Consider the following 25,822-nt stretch of genomic DNA (forward strand, 5'->3'; position numbering starts at 1 on the left):
AGTCAGAGAGGACTACCAATACTGGGGTACAGTCAGAGAGGACTACCAATACTGGGGTACAGTCAGAGAGGACTACCAATACTGGGGTACAGTCACAGAGGACTACCAATACTGGGGTACAGTAAGAGAGGACTACCAATACTGGGGTACAGTCAGGGAGGACTACCAATACTGGGATACAGTCACAGAGAAAAATACAAATGTCAGAAACTTAATATGATAGTTTGGTACATTGTGTTTGAAACATTCAGGATCAATACTTTTTGTACAGTTATGTCAGAACATACGATACTTAAATGGGGGAAAGTTCATTATTACTGTAATTCTGTAAAATGTACTTCAGCTGTTTCCATTTCTCATTTCATTTTCAGATCACATCACAGGTATTGTTGACAAACGAGGGAGGTATCTGTAAATAATCATTACAGAAATAGTGTAATGATACCAAAACACCCATATACCACAATCAGACCAAATCTTAAGTACACATTGCTGCTCTGGAGTTCTAGTTTGTGTTTTAAATGTCTAAAAAAAAAATATGACTAATTAATAAGAATCAACATAAAACATATTGACTAATGGTTTGTCACATAAAATCATCGACTGATTGTTTGTCATTTAACATCATCAACCGACAGTCTTAACTTGGTCCTTTAAATATCCACAGATTCTTATCTTAAAACAGTTTCACTGTACCACTATTAGTCACAAGTTATGAAATGGTTTGTCTACTAATTAAGGCCTAAGTGGTAGTCCCATGGGATTACTGAGAACAACTTCCTAAAAAAGTATGAAAATGGAGGGTTATAGGACATTTAACAAACGGAAATTGTCATTATTTTTTTAATTTTGTATCGACCATAAAAAGGGACATGTTGTATTGGGGACAGCAAAAATACCCATATTTATCATGACAGGCGTGTCAGCCATTTTGGATTTTTGTACATGATTCAGAAAGACGCATAACAAACTACGGATCATTGACCTTGTAAAGTAACACACAGCCACTCCATAATCTCCAGAAAATTGAAATCACTCATTTGATAAAAATCTACATGCAATTTTACGATTTATCACTCTCTGCCCTCCAGGTGTTACTCAAGGAACAGTTTTCACAAACTTAAAATCCACCTGATATTGAACAACTTAATGATCCCAACATGACTATCTGTAGGGAGAGAAAGTTAAACTGAGAGTTTTAACGATGACCAGTGCTTAATTCACACAGGCTTTTTATCCCCTTTACCTTTAACAAAATGAGCCATTTCCCTTCCTGACAGGACTAGTAGCCATTTCCCTTCCTGACAGGACTATAGTAGCCATTTCCCTTCCTGACAGGACTAGTAGCCATTTCCCTTTCTGACAGGACTATAGTAGCCATTTCCCTTCCTGACAAGACTAGTAGCCATTTCCCTTCCTGACAGGACTAGTAGCCATTTCCCTTTCTGACAGGACTAGTAGCCATTTCCCTTTCTGTCAGGACTAGTAGCCATTTGAACTGTTGACAGCCGTGACGGCCTCTGATCTAGAGCCTGGATGTGAAGTGTGCAACAAAAACCACAAACAGCCCAAACTGATTCACAGGTGATTGGTATTTGTGGAAAACCTTTAAATCGTTTTATGTCCCTAATCATTTGAACCATTTCTAATGAATGGAAATGATGTATAAAAGAGATTGATTTTTTTATGTATATATGTTACAATATACGTGTACCTGACCAACAGTTTGTAATTCTTTTGTTCTGTGGTAATGACCGATTCCTCTCGGCTGACACTGGGAAGTCGTTGTATATTTTTGCCATTAGTATACAATGGTTGTTATTATGGCTGCTTATATTAGTATTTTACTATACATAGTATCTCTGCTGTGATGGCGGGTTTGATGGTGGAGAGCAGACATTTCCTGATGAGTGAGGATCGTCTGTATACAGATGGCAACCAGTTAATTATGTGACTGAAACAATATTTCACATATCTTAAACATTGAGATCATTTTAAACTTTCTGTAAAATATCAGATATACTTTGTTAAAATGTTGTACTAAAATATGATAATGGATATAACTAAAGACCCATGCAATGTTGAATTATAAAATAGTGAACTATCCGGTTTTTTCTTTTTGTTGCTTTGTTTCCATGTCTCTGTAACATACCGACAACAGGAGATAAAAGTTTAAACAATATAGTCGGGTGTCATTTATAATGTCAAATGGTGTAAAATCTAACACGCACAATAAAGGATCAGAAAGGATTGACCTGATTGTGGTCAAACCACCCTAGGGCATATCATCTGTTCACTGTGGTAGTGGACGTTTGACCAATGGTCAGATACAATCTAATACTGATAATCATACTGATCACTAATTCATCCTTTTGAAGTCCTCTGACCACTCCCACATGGTGGTCAGGTAAGTCCCTTTGTTGTCCATTGTTTGACCACTTGAGTAGGACAAGTATTAGTAATGGGTGATTGGTGAGAAATACACTATGGTGCTGAGGACCAGTGGGCCTGGGTGTAGGGCTAACTCACTGTCATTCCTGGGGATTTATGGAGTTTTTGGCCCTGGTCAAACATGGGCAGTTATGGTCATTCCAGGTCAAGCTTCTAATGGGTCAGTAGGAGTAAATTACTGCTTAACACCTTTTCTGCTTTCCTGTGGGTTTTTTTTATATGAAATATGTATAAAATATAATAAACCATGTCTTAATTTTCTTTGCAACGCCTCGACTATTCTATAAATTTGAACACAAGATTTGCTGGGGTCTTTAAGTATGGTTTATTATCATGGATGTTTTTTGTTCTCCCTGAAAGTTGAAATGAAGACAATCATTCTTTACCATGTTTCCAATGGAAGCCCTGGAAATGAGATGGTGGTGATGTGCTGATTGTGTGTCCAGTATTGGCTCAACTGACATTAATATGATAATGAATATTTGTTTATTCTCCCTTCTGGCTGACCACTATATGTAGGTATCAATAAAACCTATAAATGATATCTGCCCTTTGTTTTTAATTTGTTGGACATTCACAAATACAGAAAATTGAAAATTCAAGACAACAGCTTTGACAAGCAATAAAGATTTTCCAGACAAAATAATCAAATTTTCTATTTAAGCATCTGAAGTCCAACTTCCTCAGGACAAAGACATTATAATATGGAGTCAAACAATATTCCATGTCAGACCTGAGGATTCAGTTCTGTAAGACTAAAGACATCAAGCTTGAAGACAGTCCACTGTAGTTAGGATCATCTACTTAGATTACAGACAGTCCACTGTCGCTAGGATCATCTACTTAGATTACAGACAGTCTACTGTAGCTAGGATCATCTACTTAGATTACAGACACTCCACTGTAGCTAGGATCATCTACTTAGATTACAGACAGTCCACTGTAGTTAGGATCATCTACTTAGATTACAGACAGTCCACTGTAGTTAGGATCATCTACTTAGATTACAGACAGTCCACTGTAGTTAGGATCATCTACTTAGATTACAGACAGTCCACTGTAGTTAGGATCATCTACTTAGATTACAGACAGTCCACTGTAGTTAGGATCATCTACTTAGATTACAGACAGTCCACTGTAGTTAGGATCATCTACTTAGATTACAGACAGTCCACTGTAGTTAGGATCATCTACTTAGATTACAGACAGTCCACTGTAGTTAGGATCATCTACTTAGATTACAGACAGTCCACTGTAGTTAGGATCATCTACTTAGATTACAGACAGTCCACTGTAGTTAGGATCATCTACTTAGATTACAGACAGTCCACTGTAGTTAGGATCATCTACTTAGATTACAGACAGTCCACTGTAGTTAGGATCATCTACTTAGATTACAGACAGTCCACTGTAGTTAGGATCATCTACTTAGATTACAGACAGTCCACTGTAGTTAGGATCATCTACTTAGATTACAGACAGTCCACTGTAGTTAGGATCATCTACTTAGATTACAGACAGTCCACTGTAGTTAGGATCATCTACTTAGATTACAGACAGTCCACTGTAGTTAGGATCATCTACTTAGATTACAGACAGTCCACTGTAGTTAGGATCATCTACTTAGATTACAGACAGTCCACTGCAGTTAGGATCATCTACTTAGATTACAGACAGTCCACTGTAGTTAGGATCATCTACTTAGATTACAGACAGTCCACTGCAGCATATAAGGATCGTCTACTTAGATTACAGACAGTCCACTGCAGCATATAAGGATCATCATCTTGGCTTACAGTCAGTTTTACTATAGCCTAATGGATCATTGTTCGAATCATCAGCTTTTATTACAGAAAAGATAGCTACCTAAGCTTTTATTGTCAGCTTATAGACTACTATAATAACATCATTTTTGCACTCTCAAGCATTATTAGTTTCAACCAACATGCTTAAATTTTGATATATGTAACTTGTTTTTTCAATTTAGGTGATTATTTCTTGAAATTCCATCCACACTGTTGGCAATTGCAAGTACAGGGCACTCCGAGTAGTACTTGTCATTGTTTGGTCATCTCTCAAGTTTCTTTTGAAATTCAATAGTGCATCGAAGCTGTCAAAGTAAATGTACATGTCTGTTGTGTCCCGGCGAGGATATTGTATCCGAGACTCATCGTAGATAACGTCATTGTCATTGTATCTCTTCTACACACTCACATTATTGATCTTGAATGACACACACAAAAAAGAACAAATTTGTGACAAAACTGTAGTAGTGAAAAATTGACCAACGACCCACAATTCCTTTGTGTGAATTTAAACGCCATTTAACAATGGTCGCTTGTCAGGCATGGAGCTGACACAATTAACCAAAAGACAACCAATCAGGATGGTACGTGTAAAGGTCATGACCTCCTCTGTCAGCACGGTCACACTTTTGTCTGATGATTTTTTCTTAACTTCAAACGATATTAATTATTCAGAGGTTTTTTCTTCTTCTACAGAGATAATTGTAAAGGGCCCCACTCTCTGGACAGAACGTGAGCCACGCTCACACTTAATGAAGTGGTCGGAGAGCTTACAGGTTAAGCCATGATGTGGAGAATTGATTATTATTAAGCTTGTTTAATTGTTAATTTTCATTTAGAAAAATTGATATGCTTGTAGTTTTTACAATGCAATATCACGCTTATTTACCCAAACAAATAGAGCGTGGTCTCACAGGCGTTTAAAACCGACAGGATGCGAGGATTGCACTAAGAGTGAACATTGTTCGTGATTTTGCCTACGGCTTTATCCATTCACTGTCCAATCTGCTCTGTGAACATTAGTTAATTCATCAAATGCTAAAAATAAGAGTTAAATACCTTATTCCTAACATGCCATTTTTTACCAGATGGCATAGCTGTTAAAAACTTAAATCAAATTAGAAAGATAATTGAAATATATTACAGGTTTCATTATCCTTAAACTCCTAAAAATATAATGTAAAAACAAAATCACATGTTCAAGTCTTAAAAAGAGCACTGAAAAAAAAAAGTTTTTCTGGATTGTAAACATTTTCTTGAATATAAAAAGTTGTAACATATATCATACCTTTAATGCCATTAAACACATATTCTGTGACTACAAAGTTTAAATATTTGACACTTAGTTCATAACAGTATTGACAATTGTCAAATAATTCTTCAAATTGGCCACCGGGCACAATACATCATCTAATCATGATAGAATGTAAAATCTAACATTTAAAACCGTTCTGCGTCCTGGAAACCACAGAGAATATCGTGATAACAGACCCTTGTGTTGCAGTCCCGATTGTATCAGCCTCACCATGGTATCCCTATGTAAATTTTCAGATAATGGATACATGTTTATTCATTTCCTGTTGTTCTATCTGAGAATCGTCAGTTTTATCCTGGTGAAAAATCAGACTTTCTAGTACAAGTTATGTACAAACCATCTGTATGCTGACCTGGCACTGCTGAACGGCGGCCATGTTGGTTACACTAAGACATGTTTAACAGTAAACCGAATACTGTACTTATAAAGTGGCTTTTTTTACCTTGAAACGTTTTGGTAATAAACATCATTTAGTCTATCTGATGTCTTTAAATGAAAAAAAAATGAAGAAATGGGGGGGGGGGGTATAAAATGCAGTGTCAGCACATTTTGAATCATTAAACTGTGTTATTTTCAATATCTTTGCTTAAAAACAATAAAAATCACAACCATTTGGTACAAAAATACAAAATGACAGCTTTACTATCACCTGACTTGGTTTTTAATCATATTACCGGATTCACTATAACAGCAAGTGAAATTCCTCAATATGTAGAAGGTAACAGAAAGGAAAATTCTGATCACAAAACACTTTGCCAAATCATCAAAATCCACTTGATGGCCGAAGCTCTCTGGTGATAAGACTATAATTGCCGAAACGTTGAGGAGCCGATAACAATGGCCGATGTCGAGTAACCGTGGAGCCATCACCACAAAAACTATCACCACCATCTTGGAAATTAATCATGAACTTCAGCGCGAGAGTTGTACGGCTCATTTAGAAGAGTGGAGATTTCACATCATACAACGCTCCTTGTAGCAGAGTGTAGATTCCATAGATAGTCCGAAGCAGATTTATTTCTTGTGGCTCCAAGGATAAAAAAAATATTTTTACAATTTAGATATCCATCAAGGATCTTCTATCATTTACTGTCAGTGATGGGGGTGCTTCACTGATAAATTCATTAGAACAGTCATCGAATGGACATTTTCTTTTTCATTCTGGCGTCTTTTGGTTATCATTTGTTATCTTTTAAACTGTTTTTACTTCATTTACATGTTGTGGAAATGTTGTTATATTAAAATGGTTGTAATAAGCTGGGAACAATACTTTCTGTATAAAATTGAATAAGACAGGAGTGGGAGACAATATTCCAATTATGAATTAATTAACTCTAAACTGATATGACACACCTTGAAAGTTTATCTATATAACTGTAGATAAATCTTCCTTTTCACACTGGTGATATTTGAAGGGGAGAAACATTAGTTGTGTGGCAGCCTGTGTCCTCTGTATACATATATCTGTGTCCTCTGTATACGTATCTCTGTGTCCTCTGTATACATATGTCTGTGTCCTCTGTATCCATATATCTGTGTCCTCTGTATTCATATTTCTGTGTCCTCTGGATTCATATATCTGTGTCCTCTGTATTCATATTTCTGTGTCCTCTGGATTCATATATCTGTGTCCTCTGTAAACATATATCTGTGTCCTCTGTAAACATATATCTGTGTCCTCTGTATGCATATATCTGTGTCCTCTGTAAACATATATCTGTGTCCTCTGTAAACATATATCTGTGTCCTCTGTAAACATATATCTTTGTCCTCTGTATACATATGTCTGTGGCCTCTGTATACGTATATCTGTGTCCTCTGTATATATATATCTTTGTCCTCTGTATACATATACCTGTGTCCTCTGTATACATACATCTGTGTCCTCTGTATACGTATCTCTGTGTCCTCTGTATACATATATCTTTGTCCTCTGTATACATATATCTGTGTCCTCTGTATACATATACAATAAGTTTCTTACCACTTAACTTTAACACATCACTTAACAGAATTTCAGTTACTCTGTAACAGTAATCAAATTTATCAAATTTAAATAGCAAAATGATGAAAAAAACCTGGAGAGGTGAGATAAAAGATAGCAGGCTAGCAGCATCATCAGAGTTTATAGTTAAAACAGTTTATTATATCCTGTAGGCTTACTCGGCTGGAAGCACACACTAAAGTAGGCGATACCAGGGTGGAAGGGAGCAGCATTGTTTTTAAAACAAGAAAGGGGGGGGGGGGCATGAAATTGAATTTTTGTAGCATTCCTTTCCAACATTGTGGCTAGATCAGTTTGAAGATAAGAAGGAATCCATCCTATGCCTACCAGGGAAGGAACAGCACGTATTCTATAAGGAAGGCTGGCAGGAATAATTGTAGAGTCGGATGAAAAACAGAACACTCCCTAATTGTGTATGAATGTGTCAAGTGGTTAGTACTACATACATTTGAGGATCGAGAACACTCCAGAACCTCAACCTATTTCTGTGATACACTGGTGATACAATAAAACGCTTTCATTACCAAGATTCAGCAGAAAAGACCTCCTGCCAATTCCCCATGAGAAATCGCTGCAGACCTCAGGCGATCTTCCCTTCTTGATAATCAAATTTAAATTCTACCAAGAACATCTTTATTAACATGTTTCTTGTGCCTTTTGACAAGAACAGAATGGCTGCCTGACAATTACAATCCTACTATAAATAGATACGGAGAATGGGACACAGAAAACGACACAATCAATACACGTAGCTTTATCATTTTCAGAATTCTGACGTATTGTGAAATTCCATCATGAATTTCTCCCCTGCTTTGTTACCTTCAAAGTGTAACTCGTTCTATGAGGTCACGCCTTGCAGATTTAAGTGCAGACTCTAAAGTGTTTTTATCTGTCATTGCTAAACTACACTGACCAAGGAATCAAAGGTTTCAAACAGACAGATGTACCCATCAGATACATAGTAAATGTATAAACATACGCATTGACTGATTTGGAAAGCATGCCTTCAAAATACATAAAAAATGGATTTTAAAAGATTTGATTTGGATTGTTTATTTTGTTTTTAAGGACACATCCTTTCTAAGTCAGGAAACCATCCCGAAGATTTATGGCCTTTATCAAACATGTGATAATTTGTCAGCCAATCAGAAACCAGAGATGTGATCACACTGAGGGCCAAACCTTTTTCAAACAAACATTTTTTTGCTGATGGACAGCACAGCTTGATACGATCCTGTTCTAGGCCTTGTAGACATCCTGTGGAGAAATGAACTGTTGATACAGAGGAAAGTTCCCGATTTATAACCATACAAAAACAGACACTTAATGTCTAGTCAACTTTATATTAAGAATTCCTTGTCAAATCTGAATTTAAGCTCTGATGATATTAAACCTCTAATATTTTCTTGATTTCTGTACAGAACTCCAGAGGTAAAGTGTGATTGTTCGGATTCAAAATATCAAGATTTACTACCAAAATATAGAAAGAGAAATATGTATATCTGTACCGTATAATTAAAGTTTGTTAAGGAGACTCTCATAGAGAACCTTTTCCATAAGTTCCAGAATCCCCACAAGTGCCATACAGTGAAACAATTTTGGAAATGATGCTTTGACATTGTGTATGAGTGTAGAATATCAGAACCTATCCTCCTGTTGTACTCTCAGGATGACTGCAAGCATTCGTACCAAACCAATGAGTTGGGTATCGAAGAACTCATTATTACTACAGCAGAGCGTACTAATGACACCTACAGTCTGTGATCCCTCAACCAATGAAAGCTAACCCATACAATGTTCTCTCCTAATCAATGATAGAAGCAAACAAATTACTTTACCAATTTCCCGGAAAAAAATAATTCCTCATGAGTAAAAATGTGTAAACAAAGAACCTTGTTCATAACAGGACCTTTTCAAATTTAAATCTGGTAGAAACTTGCCCACTGGAACAAGGTGTAGATATTGAAATACTCCTGTGGTAGGTTGCGTTGATTTGGCCATCATAGAAAACCATATGAGGTGTGACAATCAGTATCTGCTTACCATTCCCCAGGGATCCAAGGCATCAACCCATATCTGAGTGTGAAATCCTCCCCCTTCTGACTAACTCACCCTGGACCCAGGGAATTAGGTGTGAATCCCAACCCTACTAAAATCACAAAGGTTAGGAAACATTCGTTTTATAGAGCGTTTATTAAACCCCTTTATATGAGTTCAGTCCATCCTCTTTATGAAATTCTTTACAAGTTCAGTCTACCCTCTTTTATCATCTCTCTAGGGATCCATCAGGTGCATCATGTTTACTCTTGATGAAGAGTAATAGTACAAGGCTGGTGCAGGGCCCCTTCTCATTTTACTCCACAAATCTTCCCAACAAGTTAGGGAGGGTCAGGCAGGAGCACAACTATACCAACATCTGTACCGAGCTTACTGGGGTAGCTTACTCCACACAACAACCAGGGTGTACTAGAGAAATTGTATGCAATAACACTTGATTGAAGGTTTATGTTCCAACTGTGGTAGGAGAGATATACATTACCTCTAACCCTTCCCTTCTGGAAATTAAGATTAAATACCATTTACTGTGAAAGTGCTATGGATAACTATGAATCCATTTCAGTAATAAATCAAAACACCATTCTGAGGATTTTTTGGACATTTTTGTTGTTGTCTGTTTTGGATGATTTTAAGGATATGAAGTGTGTCATTTTCACAAAGAAATGTATGGATGGAAGACATGACTGTGTAAATGTGACAAGAGGGAGGTTTTAGATCACACTAAAAGTGTTATCCCTACTGAAAACCCACATCTCCACCACCTCACAAACCAACAACTTATGTCACAGTTCTCCCTCCCCCAGGGACCACTTACTCAATAGGATGCTGTCACATTTACACTTTCCAATCAACTTTCCCCTACCCACACGTTCATTACATCCATACGTGTCCCGGAGGTGGGAGAATAACTCTTGAAGATGGCACTGGCTTCTCTGAACCTCTCTGCACAAGTACATACTACTGTAGGAGTTCTGTCCCTATACTACAACCTAAGAGGGGGTCTTCACAAGTAGGTTAATATATATATTACACTGGTGATTAGCTTCCCTTCCTATGTGCAGTTTGCCTTTGAAATTGGCTTTTTGAAATTTTGTGAAATTATTTTTGAAAATAGTTGTTCGGACACACCATTTACATAAAAATGTGTTTTTCTGTAAGGTTACACATTATTTACACAAAAATCCTACAAAGACACACCATTCACACAAAAATACCTTGTAACCATTCACACAAAAATACCTTGTCTATAACGGGCACATTATTTACACCAATAATCCTACAAAGACACATCATTCACACAAAAATACCTTGTCTATAAGGGACACACTATTTACACGAAAATCCTAAAAAAGACGCACAATTCACACAAAAATACCTTGTCTATAACGGGCACATTATTTACACCAATAATCCTACAAAGACACATCATTCACACAAAAATACCTTGTCTATAAGGGGCACACTATTTAAACGAAAATCCTACAAAGACACACCATTCACACAAAAATACCTTGTCTATAAGGGACACACTATTTACACGAAAATAGTTTTGTTCTGGCTTTAACAGGTCACGGTTAAAACAGCTAAGGGGCAGAAGGAGAGTGTAAGGTATAACAAACCCTGTGATATCAGTGGAGGAAGGGGAGGAGAGGGTGAGGTATAACAAACCCTGTGACATCAGCGGAGGAAGGGGAGGAGAGTGTGAGGTATACCAAACCCTGTGATATCAGTGGAGGAAGAGGAGGAGAGTATGAGGTATAACAAACCCTGTGATATCAGGGGAGGAAGGGGAGGAGAGTGTGAGGGATAACAAACCCTGTGACATCAGTGGAGGAAGGGGAGGAGAGTGTGAGGTATAACAAACCCTATGACATCAGTGGAGGAAGGGGAGGAGAGTATGAGGTATAACAAACCCTGTGATATCAGTGGAGGAAGGGGAGGAGAATGTGAGGTATAACAAACCCTATGATATCACTGGAGGAAGGGGAGGAGAGTGTGAGTTATAACAAACCCTGTGATATCAGTGGAGGAAGAGGAGGAGAGGGTGAGGTATAACAAACCCTGTGACATCAGTGGAGGAAGGGGAGGAGAGTGTGATGTATAACAAACCCTATGATATCAGTGGAGGGAGGGGAGGAGAGGGTGAGGTATAACAAACCCTATGATATCAGTGATATCAGTGGAGGAAGGGGAGGAGAGCGTGAGGCATAACAAACCCTATGATATCAGTGGAGGACGGGGAGGAGAGTGTGAGGTATAACAAACCGTATGATATCAGTGGAGGAAGGGGAGGAGAGGGTGAGGTATAACAAACCCTGTGACATCAGTGGAGGAAGGGGAGGAGAGTATGAGGTATAACCAACCCTGTGATATCAGTGGAGGAAGGGGAAGAGAGTGTGAGGTATAATAAACCCTGTGATATCAGTGGAGGAAGGGGGGGAGAGTGTGAGGTATAACAAACCCTATGACATCAGTGGAGGAAGAGGAGGAGAGTATGAGGTATAACAAACCCTGTGATATCAGGGGAGGAAGGGGAGGAGAGTGTGAGGTATATCAAACCCTATGATATCAGTGGAGGAAGAGGAGGAGAGTTTGAGGTATAACAAACCCTGTGATATAAGTGGAGGAAGGGGAGGAGAGTGTGAGGTATAGCAAACCCTGTGATATCAGTGGAGGAAGGGGAGGAGGGTGTGAGGTATAATAAACCCTGTGATATCAGTGGAGGAAGGGGAAGAGAGTGTGAGGTATAATAAACCCTGTGATATCAGTGGAGGAAGGGGAGCAGAGTGTGAGGTATAACAAACCCTGTGATAGGAGGAGAGAGAGAGGTATAACAAACCCTGTGATATCAGTGTAGGAATGGGAGGAGAGTGTGAGGTATAACAAACCCTCTGATATCAGTGGAGGAAGGGGAGGAGAGTTTGAGGTATAACAAACCCTGTGATATCAGGGGAGGAAGGGGAGGAGAGTGTGAGGTATAACAGACCCTGTGATATCAGTGGAGGAAGGGGAGGGGAGTGAGAGGTATAACAAACCCTGTGATATCAGTGGAGATAATAAACCCTGTGATATCAGTGGAGGAAGGGGGGGAGAGTGTGAGGTATAACAAACCCTATGATATCACTGGAGGAAGGGGAGGAGAGTGTGAGTTATAACAAACCCTGTGATATCAGTGTAGGAATGGGAGGAGAGTGTGAGGTATAACAAACCCTGTGATAGGAGGAGAGAGAGAGGTATAACAAACCCTGTGATATCAGTGGATGAAGGGGAGGAGAGTGTGAGGTATAACAATCCCTATGATATCAGTGGAGGAAGAAGAGGGGAGAGTGAGGTATAACAAACCCTGTGATATCAGTGTAGGAATGGGAGGAGAGTGTGAGGTATAACAAACCCTGTGCTATCAGTGGAGGAAGGGGAGGAGAGTGTGTGGTATAACAAACCCTGTGATATCAGTGGAGATAATAAACCCTGTGATATCAGTGGAGGAAGGGGGGGAGAGTGTGAGGTATAACAAACCCTATGATAGCAGTGGAGGAAGGGGAGGAGAGTGTGATGTATAACAAACCCTGTGATATCAGTGGAGTAAGGGGAGGAGAGTGTGAGGTATAACAAACCCTGTGCTATCAGTGGAGGAAGGGGAGGAGAGTGTGAAGTATAACAAACCCTGTGATATCAGTGGAGGAAGGGGAGGATAGTGTGAGGTATAACAAACCCTGTGATATAAGTGGAGGAAGGGGAGGAGAGTGTGAGGTATAAAAAACCCTGTGATATCAGTGGAGGAAGGGGGGGAGAGTGTGAGGTATAACAAACCCTATGATATCAGTGGAGGAAGAAGAGGGGAGTGTGAGGTATAACAAACCCTGTGATATCAGTGGAGGAAGAGGAGGAGAGTGTGAGGTATAACAAACCCTATGATATCAGTGGAGGAAGAGGAGGAGAGTTTGAGGTATAACAAACCCTGTGATATCAGTGGAGGAAGGGGAGGAGAAATGAAAAAGTCCCCTCGGGTGATGAAGACCTCATTAGAACTACATGGGTGCTCTTTTCAGGCTAAAAACTCTCCCACTGGAAGCAGCAGATCATTAAGATATGACACATTCTACCAAAGCTCCCCAAGCCTGTCTCTGTGAGGTACAACCCTCATTCTCCATACAAAACTACTACAGAAAGTCATCTTCCTGTTGGCACATGCAGCATCTGATTGTAAGATCGGTGTCATTTCCTTCACTCCATTCAAATAAGCAAGTCAGGGGCATTGTTCATGTAGGAAGTGTGATGAGACGATATTCTGACTTATCTCCCCTGCGTTCCAGACAATATTCTGACTTTCTCCCCTGCGTTCCAGTCTATGTCAGCAGATAGCCATCAAATGACAAGAATGGCACAAGGTTAACTTGGAGGATTCTAGGGTTGTCATTTCTCTGTGTCAAAAAGCCTCACTCTGGTCATGTCCAATCGTGATCCAGAATGTTAGTGACATTTTTCCTGCATGTGCAGCCATGTCAGACTACAGCCTGGGTGCCAGATGTGGCGAGTGTAGTAACATTACATATGTAAACATGGGTACATCTGTTACAAGCCTGCTCACAGACAATCTAACACACACTCTCAGTACAAACGGATTAAACCTCTTGTAGCCTACAAATATCATGAATGACAAAATGGGAGACCAGCTAATTCATTCCATTTCTATGTGTAAGAAGAAAGGATGAGCTGAACAACTCGTACTAATGAGATTACTTAGATTATTCCAGAGACTCACCACGCTTACTCACTCTCTAACATAAACGTAACGAGTGGAAGTAATGATGTAGAATATTTCTAGTTCTTAGAAAACCTAATCTAGTAGGGCTATCCACATCATAAAACGGGTAATTCATTAACAAAACTTTACAAAGTTCTGTCCATAAGAACTGACCAGGATATTATAAAATTATTTCTTTCACATTTTTGCATTTGAAAATTGAAACAGGGATTGTCAATTTATTAACATATTTCACATTTTTGCATTTGAAAATTGAAACAGGGATTGCCAATTTATTAATATATTTCACATTTTTGCATTTGAAAATTGAAACAGGGATTGTCAATTTAACGGACTATTTTTTAATTTGTTTATATCACCTTTTTTAAAACTTGATCCATTGTCACATCAGACTCTGACATCTGGTAACCTAACCCCGTCTGATGCCTCACACCTACTTAACCCGGACCCTTTTAATTTTCTGTGGTTGAATGATTTACAAATATATTCCACAATCAAACATCTCAGTCATCAGATTTAACCTCACCGACCTTCCTCATTTGAATTCAGCTTTATTGGAACAGCAATAAAATAAGTTATGTTAATTTACTATGCATCAGCTGGAGATGAAATGAACTTAATCCATACAAGAGTTGTCACAGATTGAGTAAAGAATGAAAATATCCTTTCAACCGGCATTGCCACCTAAATCTTTGCGGGACTTCTCTCATAAAAAGGTGACCTGAGACAGTTTGCCTCAGGAAATTAGTACAAGAACATAATCTCCACAGCTCCCGCGACCTAGATCAGCTTTGAGCATTTAAATCACATAAAATTAATGCAGTTCCCCTGATGTCAACCTGTAGTCATGCTATCTGGTAGCCAAAACCCTTCATAAAATAAACACTGAAAAACTTGAATGAAATTGTAGATTCAAATTTCCAGGTAATTTTTGCACCCTCATGACTACCTCATAAATCATGGCCGTCAACACGTCAGCCCCACCACTTCTAACATGACTGATAGCCAGACACCAAATATACCAAATGGATTTGTGGATATTGTGTAAAATCAACAATGTCAATCAACAATGTCAAACAACAATGTCAATCAAGATTTTTGTCAAACAATGCAGAAATTCAATTTTTTCAGACTTTCACAGAAAGGTGAAAAATTGTAAGCTGTTCCAGAAACATCATTCACACACGTCCTGTACAATCAACTACTAATTAACAACTGTATTTCATTGTCAGAACAAATTATCTATCTGAATAACAACTGTTAGAAGAAACCTTATTACAATTTATTTTTTTAAAGCAAGTATTAGAAAAAAAACTCTGAATTCAGTATGATTTTAATTTGAACTACAGTTATAGTAACCAAGATATACTGACAGACATCAACTTACAATAATAGGTACTGTAAATTAGAATGTCACTGCTGTCTAGCTAAAATGTCTGTTATAACAACATTCACAGCAGAATCGCAGTGATCCACCTACACTGACTAAACGTAGAGCTGGGAAAGAGAGGGACGGGTTCATTGTGGAGTTTAAATTAATTCTGACGCCTTATTTATTGTCAGTCATCCATTAATGACTTGACATCAAACAACATGATGAAACTCCCCAAACTTGTGAACAGTAAACCCATATATATCCTAGCCTCATGTTAGGGCTGTTTAGGACAATTAACAGAAATCTGTCTTATTTAATTAATATCAGGAGTGGTGATGAAGCTCAGATACAGAATCAATTCTACAACATCTAACTGTCAAAACAAAGGACAGTCATCAATTTAGCACACAATTATACATGACCACTATAATGATTTGATAAAGTAATTTTATTCACAGCATAGCTGAATAACCTTCTTTTTTTTTTTTGTTTCTTCATTTTCATTCTACAATGATTTTGTTGTTTGTCAAATGAGTAAGTAGATTGTATATTTAATACAATTGGTACTAAAACAGGTCCCAGGAGACTTCCTGTCCTCATCAACAGTCTGCGTTGTCTGTACTGAAGGATACACACGACTATCTACCCTAGACTCTGGTCACCTGATAGACAGATTGACTCATGATCTATACCACTTATACACCATGGGACACATATAAAACACTTTGTTCCCTTATTAAGTCATTGTTATGATACAAAAAAGAGGAAAAAACACATGCAACAGACAATCAATGGCTACGATGAACTCCAAAGACATCCATTTTCTTTCTGCTCAGAAATTAAATTTATTGTATCTGCGTTATGTCCATGCGCCATCAACTTTTATCATGCTATCCAGATGGTTGGATGATTTTTATCGCCTCCAAAAAATTCCTGGTGCTATAAAATGCCAGCAACAATCAGACAAACCAACAGTGGAAACGTTTGCAACTGGAGTAACAGAAGATGGGAAGAATTCTCGGACATAAAAAACATGGGACTAATTTGACCAATAAACAGCACAAGGCATTGAGCGCCTGTCATAATGTGATCACTGGTAATGGGTCATTACAAACTGGGGCGAAATTGACGCCAAACTTGTCTCACAATTTGTCCCCTAGATGCGTTTTATATTTCAAATATAATTTGGTGCCCATTGATTCATCAAAACCTGCAAACCCTTTTTTTGAAGTTTGACACCTCCTTCCCTCTGATACTGGTCGGTCCATTTCATTTTAAGGGGAAACAATGATGATTCAGAGGGATAAAATAAGGTTGCCCCTATCAACCTGTTCACTTTAGTAACTGGAGAATGAAAGCATGTTCTAAGAAAGACATGATTTGAATTTTAAAAGATACTCAGTGTCTTATAAGATTGATTAGCTGAAGAATATAGTTCTGGGGAAATGATATTTTAATGTGGTAGACATTAAAATGTAATATATGGCTACAGTGTAATATTTAATCTGTACGATATACAGACTATAACAGACCACACTATGATTTCAAAAGCCTTTTAAGCTGTGCCTCTTGTTCCCTCACTAGCAGCTCCTGTTTAAAATACACATTACTATTATCTGTAATTTGACGGAAATAAATAATGCTTCTGAATAATCTACAAATTTTATGAAGGCATTTTGATGAAGTTGTGGCACTAATATGATTTTATAAAATTCCCATGTGAAATTGGTGATAACATTTGAAGGCTAGAGGGTGAACATGGAACATTTCTAAACATGTGAATAATGACATTCTTTTTTTACACTACATGTGATTGCTATTTTCATTAGATTATCTTAAATATTTTCCATTTTCAAAGTTTTTGATCGAGAAAGCGATTGTCTGTAACACAAATTTCTAGATGTATGAAGAGATCTATAGGCTGCAGTGATTTGTGTTTTATTCCCCACCATCTATCACCCTGTGTCCCTAATCAGGGTAAAAGTTAAAGTTCTTTGTTTATTCAGAATATCTACCTGGGAATTCTCGTGTCATGTTTCATCAACTGTAATGGCTATTTCAGAACTGACTGGTTCTGGGTTTTTGTGCAAAATTAATGACCATGGAATGGTGATGGTGAGCCCACTCTCCGTTCCTCATCCAACATGTATACTGACAAGGGCGTCAGAGTTCTTGTTAGACTAGCTAATTAACTTTATCAATTTCAAGCATGAGCTTGACCATGATCATGAATATATACAATTAATTTTGGGTTATCAGTGAGGAATTTGAGCCACTTTGCTGTAAGAGCACTGCCAACTGTTATGTTACATGACACTATACCTTATCCCTTTCTAGCCTTGTCAATCCCCACCCTCATAATCTTCCCCTCCCCTACCCTTCCAAAGTAAACCTTGTCCAGAATTATGGTTCACGTGAAGGTTTGAACATTATTTAAAATTTACTGACAAAGGAAGTATAACATCCCTAACCCTCTAGTGCTGCACCCTCCCCCACTCCCTACTACTGTGGTCTATAACATCCCTAACCCTCCCCCACTCCCTACTACTGTGGTCTATAACATCCCTAACCCTCCCCCACTCCCTACTACTGTGGTCTATAACATCCCTAACCCTCCCCCACTCCCTACTACTGTGGTCTATAACATCCCTAACCCTCCCCCACTCCCTACTACTGTGGTCTATAACATCCCTAACCCTCCCCCACTCCCTACTACTGTGGTCTATAACATCCCTAACCCTCCCCCACTCCCTACTACTGTGGTCTATAACATCCCTAACCCTCCCCCACTCCCTACTACTGTGGTCTATAACATCCCTAACCCTCCGGTGCTGCACCCTCCCCCACTCCCTACTACTGTGGTCTATAACATCCCTAACCCTCCCCCACTCCCTACTACTGTGGTCTATAACATCCCTAACCCTCCGGTGCTGCACCCTCCCCCACTCCCTACTACTGTGGTCTATAACATCCCTAACCCTCCCCCACTCCCTACTACTGTGGTCTATAACATCCCTAACCCTCCGGTGCTGCACCCTCCCCCACTCCCTACTACTGTGGTCTATAACATCCCTAACCCTCCCCCACTCCCTACTACTGTGGTCTATAACATCCCTAACCCTCCCCCACTCCCTACTACTGTGGTCTATAACATCCCTAACCCTCCCCAAAGCATGCATGCTTAGTCCCTGCACTAAGCACTTATACTCCTACAAGTATCACTCTGACCATGACCAAGCCCATACAATCAGGCATCAATTTTCACTTATCAGAGAGGAATTTCTCTACCCATTACAAACTGCCTGGCTCTGTAATATAAACAGATAAATGATGACCCTCACCCTCTGTGATCCTGGTCTAATGGACAAGGAGGGGGACTAAAGGAGGGGGACTAAAGGAGGGTGTAGGGGAGTGAAGTAAGTGATGAGAGAGAAGAATATCGGTAATGTTGACATATTTGTGGCGACAGTGGTATGCTCAGAATAACTCAGATCCAGCACAAATTTATGCAGGGTCATTCCTCTTGACCACTTGACAGGAAAACCATATGACAGTGGGCATTAGAAGGAATAAATATTTTTCATAAATTGAATAAAACGGATATCTTTATTTAGATACATTTGAGTATCCTTATTTACTGTTGAATTGTTTTATTATTAGCTACAAAAGTCTACAATATTTATAATCCTTTACCTATACCTGATATTTCTACACTATGTATTTATCCCTGTGTTATCTGGCTTTGTCCTGTCGTAAGCTTTGGTCCTTTATATTTCACTGCCCATCCCTCCCAGCTGTCCCAACCCTCCTGGCTGTCCTTATATCAACAAAGCCTTACATACACATTGGTACCATCGTACAATTCTCCAGTCTACAAGATTTCCAATATTCCAATTTTCAAATATTTCAAATTTAATGTCTCTAAAAGTTAAAGTATAACTTTTATACAAAGAGTGATAACGATTCGTAAAAGATTTTATTGTATCAAAAATAGAACAATTATTCTAAGGTTAAAACTGAAGATAATCTCTAGAATTGGAAGTATGGAAAAAGTACAAGCAACTTGTCTTTTACCAGTAGTAATATATTCTGTGATAAAAGATGAAGTAATGAAGGTGTGAACAGGGCACTTGAACTCGCTAATGAAGATAAATACCTACTATATCACCCCCTAACACAGCTGTTATAAGGGCATGGAAAGTAAAATCAAGAAAACTGAACTCTTCTATCATAGGGATAAATTCGGTACTTACAAACTCGTTATGTTGATCTCCCTAATTTGATTTCCCCTCACTAAACTTTAGTGTAAGGTCAAGTGTAATAACCACATCCCACACATGTGAAGGACTTAGACTATGAAAACATATTTTGTCATGTTTATTTAAAATAAATTACATCCACATACAAGGCTTTGACCGGCCACTGTAACATTAAACAGGAAACTACGTTACATAACATGTTAGACGAACAATTCTAATATATTTCTTTGTTTTCTCACGAGGAGCTAACTTTGTAACGCAAGTGTAAACCGATTTACAGGATGTTTGCCAAAGTTACCTCAAATACTTATCTGGTAGATTGGACGTCATTTTTCCATTAACAAATTACCAGTCCCACTAAACTAAAGAAAATTGGTTTGTACAGAAGTGGGGCCCTAATGTACATCACCCCATGAAACTGTTAATTTATTTTTATGGCTGACATTTGACATTCGTAGTTTTACCGTAAAGAGGTACTTTTTTGAGGTCAGAATCCTAGCCAACAGAACTGGGTCTACGAGGTTGTACAGACATACTTTTGTAGATATCACGCATAAACAATCGTTATGCTATGACATGAAGATCATATTACTTCAGTCTTATTAAAATTATATCATAACTGCTGATATATGTACAGTGATGCCTGATGTACAACACAAGACCTATTCAATGATGTGAGCTGGTACAATGATCATCATGGACTTCACAGTGGTACAGAGCTGCTACTATACCAGTAGTACCTGACACCACACTATGGAACAAACAATCAACTATTGGCAGCTGTATCCATGGAAATGATCATCCTGACCGTTCATGGCTCAGTGCCTTCACATTTGGCCCTTGGAGTCTGCATGTTCTGTCACTTACCTAAAACACAAAATGGTAAACATGAAATATAAGTTTGACAAGAATTATTCTATTTTATTATTTTATCAAGAAATGAAGACAATACCAGCTGAAGAAGAAGAACATCCCCATATAAGATCACATACAGGAGAGAAGGTCCCTTTATAGGAATGTCATAAACACAAGTTTATGTGGCCATGTGTCCACTTCTAAATTAAGTGGAAAGGACAGGATATGGACTTTGTGTGACGAGGGAAACATGTTTTAAGATAAACGGTTGACAATGGACTTTCATGGCTGAACAGTAAATTAAACCGCATATAATAAACTCTTTAACATCCTAACCATTTACTATAGAATATGAATTTACACAATACCACATTTTAATTTTCACCTGTAATTTTTTTTTAGTTGCATGTTTATGTTAAAATGTTGCTGGCGAATTTCTGTCAGCAGATGTTTGTGTAAGCTACCACTTTACGGTCACACACGATTCTCAACCTAAATTACAGGCATTTGACATAAAAATCCACAAAACAATTTGTTTTTACATTTCTGTCTGTCAAAGTTTAGAGAAAAGGCTACATTTTCATGTTTTTCTGTCTAAAACCCCCAGTTCTGATACAATTTCTATGCACTTTTTTAACATCAGAATCAGGTAGTCGAACAGTGGATACAGTCAGTCAGATTTCCAAGTTAATATTTACAGTCTTTTTTGTTAAAGGAATCAAATTTCAGTCTTTGCCGGCATTTCATTTCATTCTTCCAGATGAAATCTACATCAGTTTGAAAAAGTTTGATACAAAAAAAATAGAGCAAAATACACCAAGCCTTTCTTTCAACCTCGGCTTGCCAACCATTTTTTATGAAGACACTAAAGAAATGAGTTGATATCAATCAATAGGAGAGATTAAACCATGGAAAGGCACTAAATAAACATAAATTATTTAATTTGATACAAGTGAAGAAATTAAATAACTTTTATCGCCTGCTCAGGAATTTGTACAAATAAGTCATTTGAAACCTGACGCCCTGCTGACATTTTACCCATCTAAGCAAATGAGTTCTTATCACCTTCTAAATGTTAGAGAGCCTCTCCCTACGCAAGGTTAGCTTCTAACCAATCAAACATAACATTGATTCTTTCAAAATTACACTTGCCGTATTAAATACTCTTCTTTACCTTCAGACAGGAATATCATAAACATTGGATTCATTTGAGAAAAGTTTAAAATTCAAAATGTTCAACAAATGAATATATAATTATTTGACAGACGAGGCTAACAAGTATTTTAACAATCAGACTGGGATTCTGAAATTTGCCAATCTTCAGTACTCTAAGTTTACACTGAATGTGGTGATAAAGAGAGAAGGGGTATGATCTATAGATGTAATATACCCCGTTTTAACCCCAGGGGGTCGGGACGGAAAGGGAGGGGGTGCTAATCGCCCTTTGTCAGGCCGGGTAACGGAATCCCTCAACCATCACTTATATTTCATTAAAAAAAGACTTTGATAAGATCTGCAGTGATGCTTCAATTATTCTATTACTTTTTTGAGGGGAAAGATGTTTCAGTTCATATGTAATATATAGCATTGTAACATATTTTGATAATATTTTTTTATGATTTAAAAATATATCGTATTTTACATAAACATAACATATATTCGTGTTTTTCAGTTAGATAAGGTAGATGAATCAGCACTTCAGTTTTTTAGTTAGATGGTATCATACACTGGAATTTACTGTTGGCAGAATTGAATGACCCCTGTATAAGACCTTTAGCCTTTGTCATCATCATACCGAGGTGACTCCTTTGGCAGGCTTGCTGACGTACACACCTATATCAGGGTAACATGTGATAGACAGACACATCTACCCAACCAATGTCAGACCCTAGACAGACACATCTACCAAACCAATGTCAGACCCTAGACAGACACATCTACCAAACCAATGTCAGACCCTAGACAGACACATCTACCCAACCAATGTCAGACCCTAGACAGACACATCTACCCAACCAATGTCAGACCCTAGACAGACACATCTACCCAACCAATGTCAGACCCTAGACAGACACATCTACCCAACCAATGTCAGACCCTAGACAGACACATCTACCCAACCAATGTCAGACCCTAGACAGACACATCTACCCAACCAATGTCAGACCCTAGACAGACACATCTACCCAACCAATGTCAGACCCTAGACAGACACATCTACCCAACCAATGTCAGACCCTAGACAGACACATCTACCCAACCAATGTCAGACCCTAGACAGACACATCTACCCAACCAATGTCAGACCCTAGACAGACACATCTACCCAACCAATGTCAGACCCTAGACAGACACATCTACCAAAACGATGTCAGACCCTAGACAGACACATCTACCAAACCAATGTCAGACCCTTACGCAATATATATATAGTTTATTCATAATTCGAATCTGTTGGGAATGAAAATCTTAAAAAGATAATCAACACAACAAAACTGTGCCTAAATAAAAAGGAGAAAAATGTGTTTGTATAGAGATAAATACGATTTTGAGGAATGCTGATAGCTAGTAAGGACCTAATGGTAGGTTTATATTGGAGGTCAAGGTCAGTACTTGGCCTTCCTACACAGACAAGAAGGATTCTAGCCAGGGACTGGCCAACATGAAATCTCACCATTAATCCCTGTAGCTGAGCTCCATAGCATCTCCAGCTGTAATCAAACATAGCATTGCTGGCCTGGACTCTTATCAAAAATTTAATAATGTTACAGGCCAGGTATGTTAGTACAATAAGACTATACACACAGTGTACCCCAGTCTCCAGTATAGATTCCTACAGACCAGGTATGTAAGTAAAATAAGTCTACACACAGTGTACCGCAGTCTCCAGTATAGATCCCTACAGGCCAGGTATGAACGTACAATAAGACTACACGCAGTGTACCACAGTCTCCAGTATAGATTCCGACAGGCCAGGTATGTTAGTACAATAAGACTAAAAATAGTGTACCACAGTCTCCAGTATAGATCCCTACAGGCCAGGTATGTTAGTACAATAAGACTAAAAATAGTGTACCACAGTCTCCAGTATAGATCCCTACAGGCCAGGTATGAACGTACAATAAGACTACACACAGTGTACCGCAGTCTCCAGTATAGATTTCTACAGGCCAGGTATGTACGCACAATAAGACTACACACAGTGTCCCCCAGTCTCCAGTATAAATTCCTACAGGCCAGGTACGTAAGTACAATAAGACTCCACACAGTGTACCCCCGTCTCCAGTATAGATCCCTACAGGCCAGGTACGTAAGTACAATAAGACTCCACACAGTGTACCCCAGTCTCAAGTATAGATTCATGAGGACTAAGTATTTTGAGGAATGCTGATAGCTAGTAAGGACCTAATGGTAGGTTTATATTGGAGGTCAAGGTCAGTACTTGGGCTTCCTACACAGACAAGAAGGATTCTAGCCAGGGACTGGCCAACATGAAATCTCACCATTAATCCCTGTAGCTGAGCTCCATAGCATCTCCAGCTGTAATCAAACATAGCATTGCTGGCCTGGACTCTTATCAAAAATTTAATCATGTTACAGGCCAGGTATGAACGTACAATAAGACTACACGCAGTGTACCACAGTCTCCAGTATAGATCCCTACAGGCCAGGTACGTAAGTACAATAAGATTACACATAGTGTACCCCAGTCTCCAGGATAGATTCCTACAGGCCAGGGATGTAAGTACAATAAGACTATACACAAAGTGTACCCCAGTCTCCAGTATAAATTCCTACAGGCCAGGAATGTACGTACAATAAGGCTACACACAGTGTACCGCAGTCTCCAGTATAGATCCCTACAGGCCAGGTACGTAAGTACAATAAGACTACACACAGTGTACCCCAGTCTCCAGTATAGATTCATGAGGACTAAGTTAAAATATATACAGACCCTGTCATTGTGACCATATAGTGCAGGTGTCATTTTCTGTTGTCTTGTTGGAATTGTAAAACTATAACAGTTAATAATGTGAAGAAATGTTGATGCAAGAACTATATCCATCGTACTTTACATTTCCCGAATACAAGAACTTTATCCATCGTACTTTTCATTCCCCGACTACAAGAACTATATCCATCATACTTTACATTCCCCGAATACAAGAACTTTATCCATCATACTTTTCATTCCCCGAATACAAGAACTTTATCCATCGTACTTTACATTCCCCGAATACAAGAACTTTATCCATCATACTTTACATTCCCCGAATACAAGAACTATATCCATCGTACTTTACATTCCCCGAACACAAGAACACCAATCAAACTGAATATATTTTATTTTTCAAGAGGATTCTTGTCTCAAACAGAATTGAGTTCCAGCCTGTTAAAAGGAAAATTTAAAAGAAAAATTTAAAAGGAATATTAAACAAAGAACTATCTTTTATAACAATGAAATTTTATTTTCAACATCTGCTTTTATTCACAGGGGAGATTGGAGCAAATCTTTACATCATCAGCCTAGCTTTAATTTACAATATTGTGTCTATTATCACAATATTCAGACGGGGGAAAATGTAAACCTGTCACATGGGAATACGTAACCCACAGAATGTAAATGTTGCCATCTGTAGAATTAAAACTGATTACTTTAATGAGTCTGGTGTATGTGACCAGAGCTCAGATCCATAGTAATAGCCAGTCTGCAGGCATTAATTAACTCTCTGTCATGTTCTAGGATAATGGTCCAAAATCTCTCGTGTGTTTTACCAATTTGCAAAACCAAAACCAAAATATTTATGGATAATCAATAAATCAGTAGATCATATCATTGAAGATAAAATGGAGACCATTACTCTACAGACAGTCAAAAATGGACTTCCTGTTCCCCAACACGAATCAAACCATGTACCCAATATCTTTTGAGT

General features: G+C 38.3%; 1 protein-coding gene across 4 annotated transcripts in view; it reads right to left on the reverse strand.

Annotated features, from left to right (window-relative positions):
• LOC110447955 (discoidin domain-containing receptor 2-like) overlaps nt 1-25,822 on the reverse strand; it is a 209,302-nt gene that overhangs the window by 90,093 nt on the left and 93,387 nt on the right. Inside the window, exon 3 of one of the 4 annotated variants that reach the window (XM_021493955.1) lies at nt 20,774-20,900. The exons of the other annotated variants lie outside the window; for them this stretch is intronic. The gene's annotated coding sequence lies outside the window, so the exon portion shown is untranslated. The remainder of the gene's footprint in view (nt 1-20,773; nt 20,901-25,822) is intronic. 4 annotated transcript variants of the gene reach the window in all.

This window comes from Mizuhopecten yessoensis, unplaced genomic scaffold (genome assembly GCF_002113885.1).
Source record: "Mizuhopecten yessoensis strain PY_sf001 unplaced genomic scaffold, ASM211388v2 scaffold3693, whole genome shotgun sequence".
NCBI lineage: Eukaryota > Metazoa > Mollusca > Bivalvia > Pectinida > Pectinidae > Mizuhopecten > Mizuhopecten yessoensis.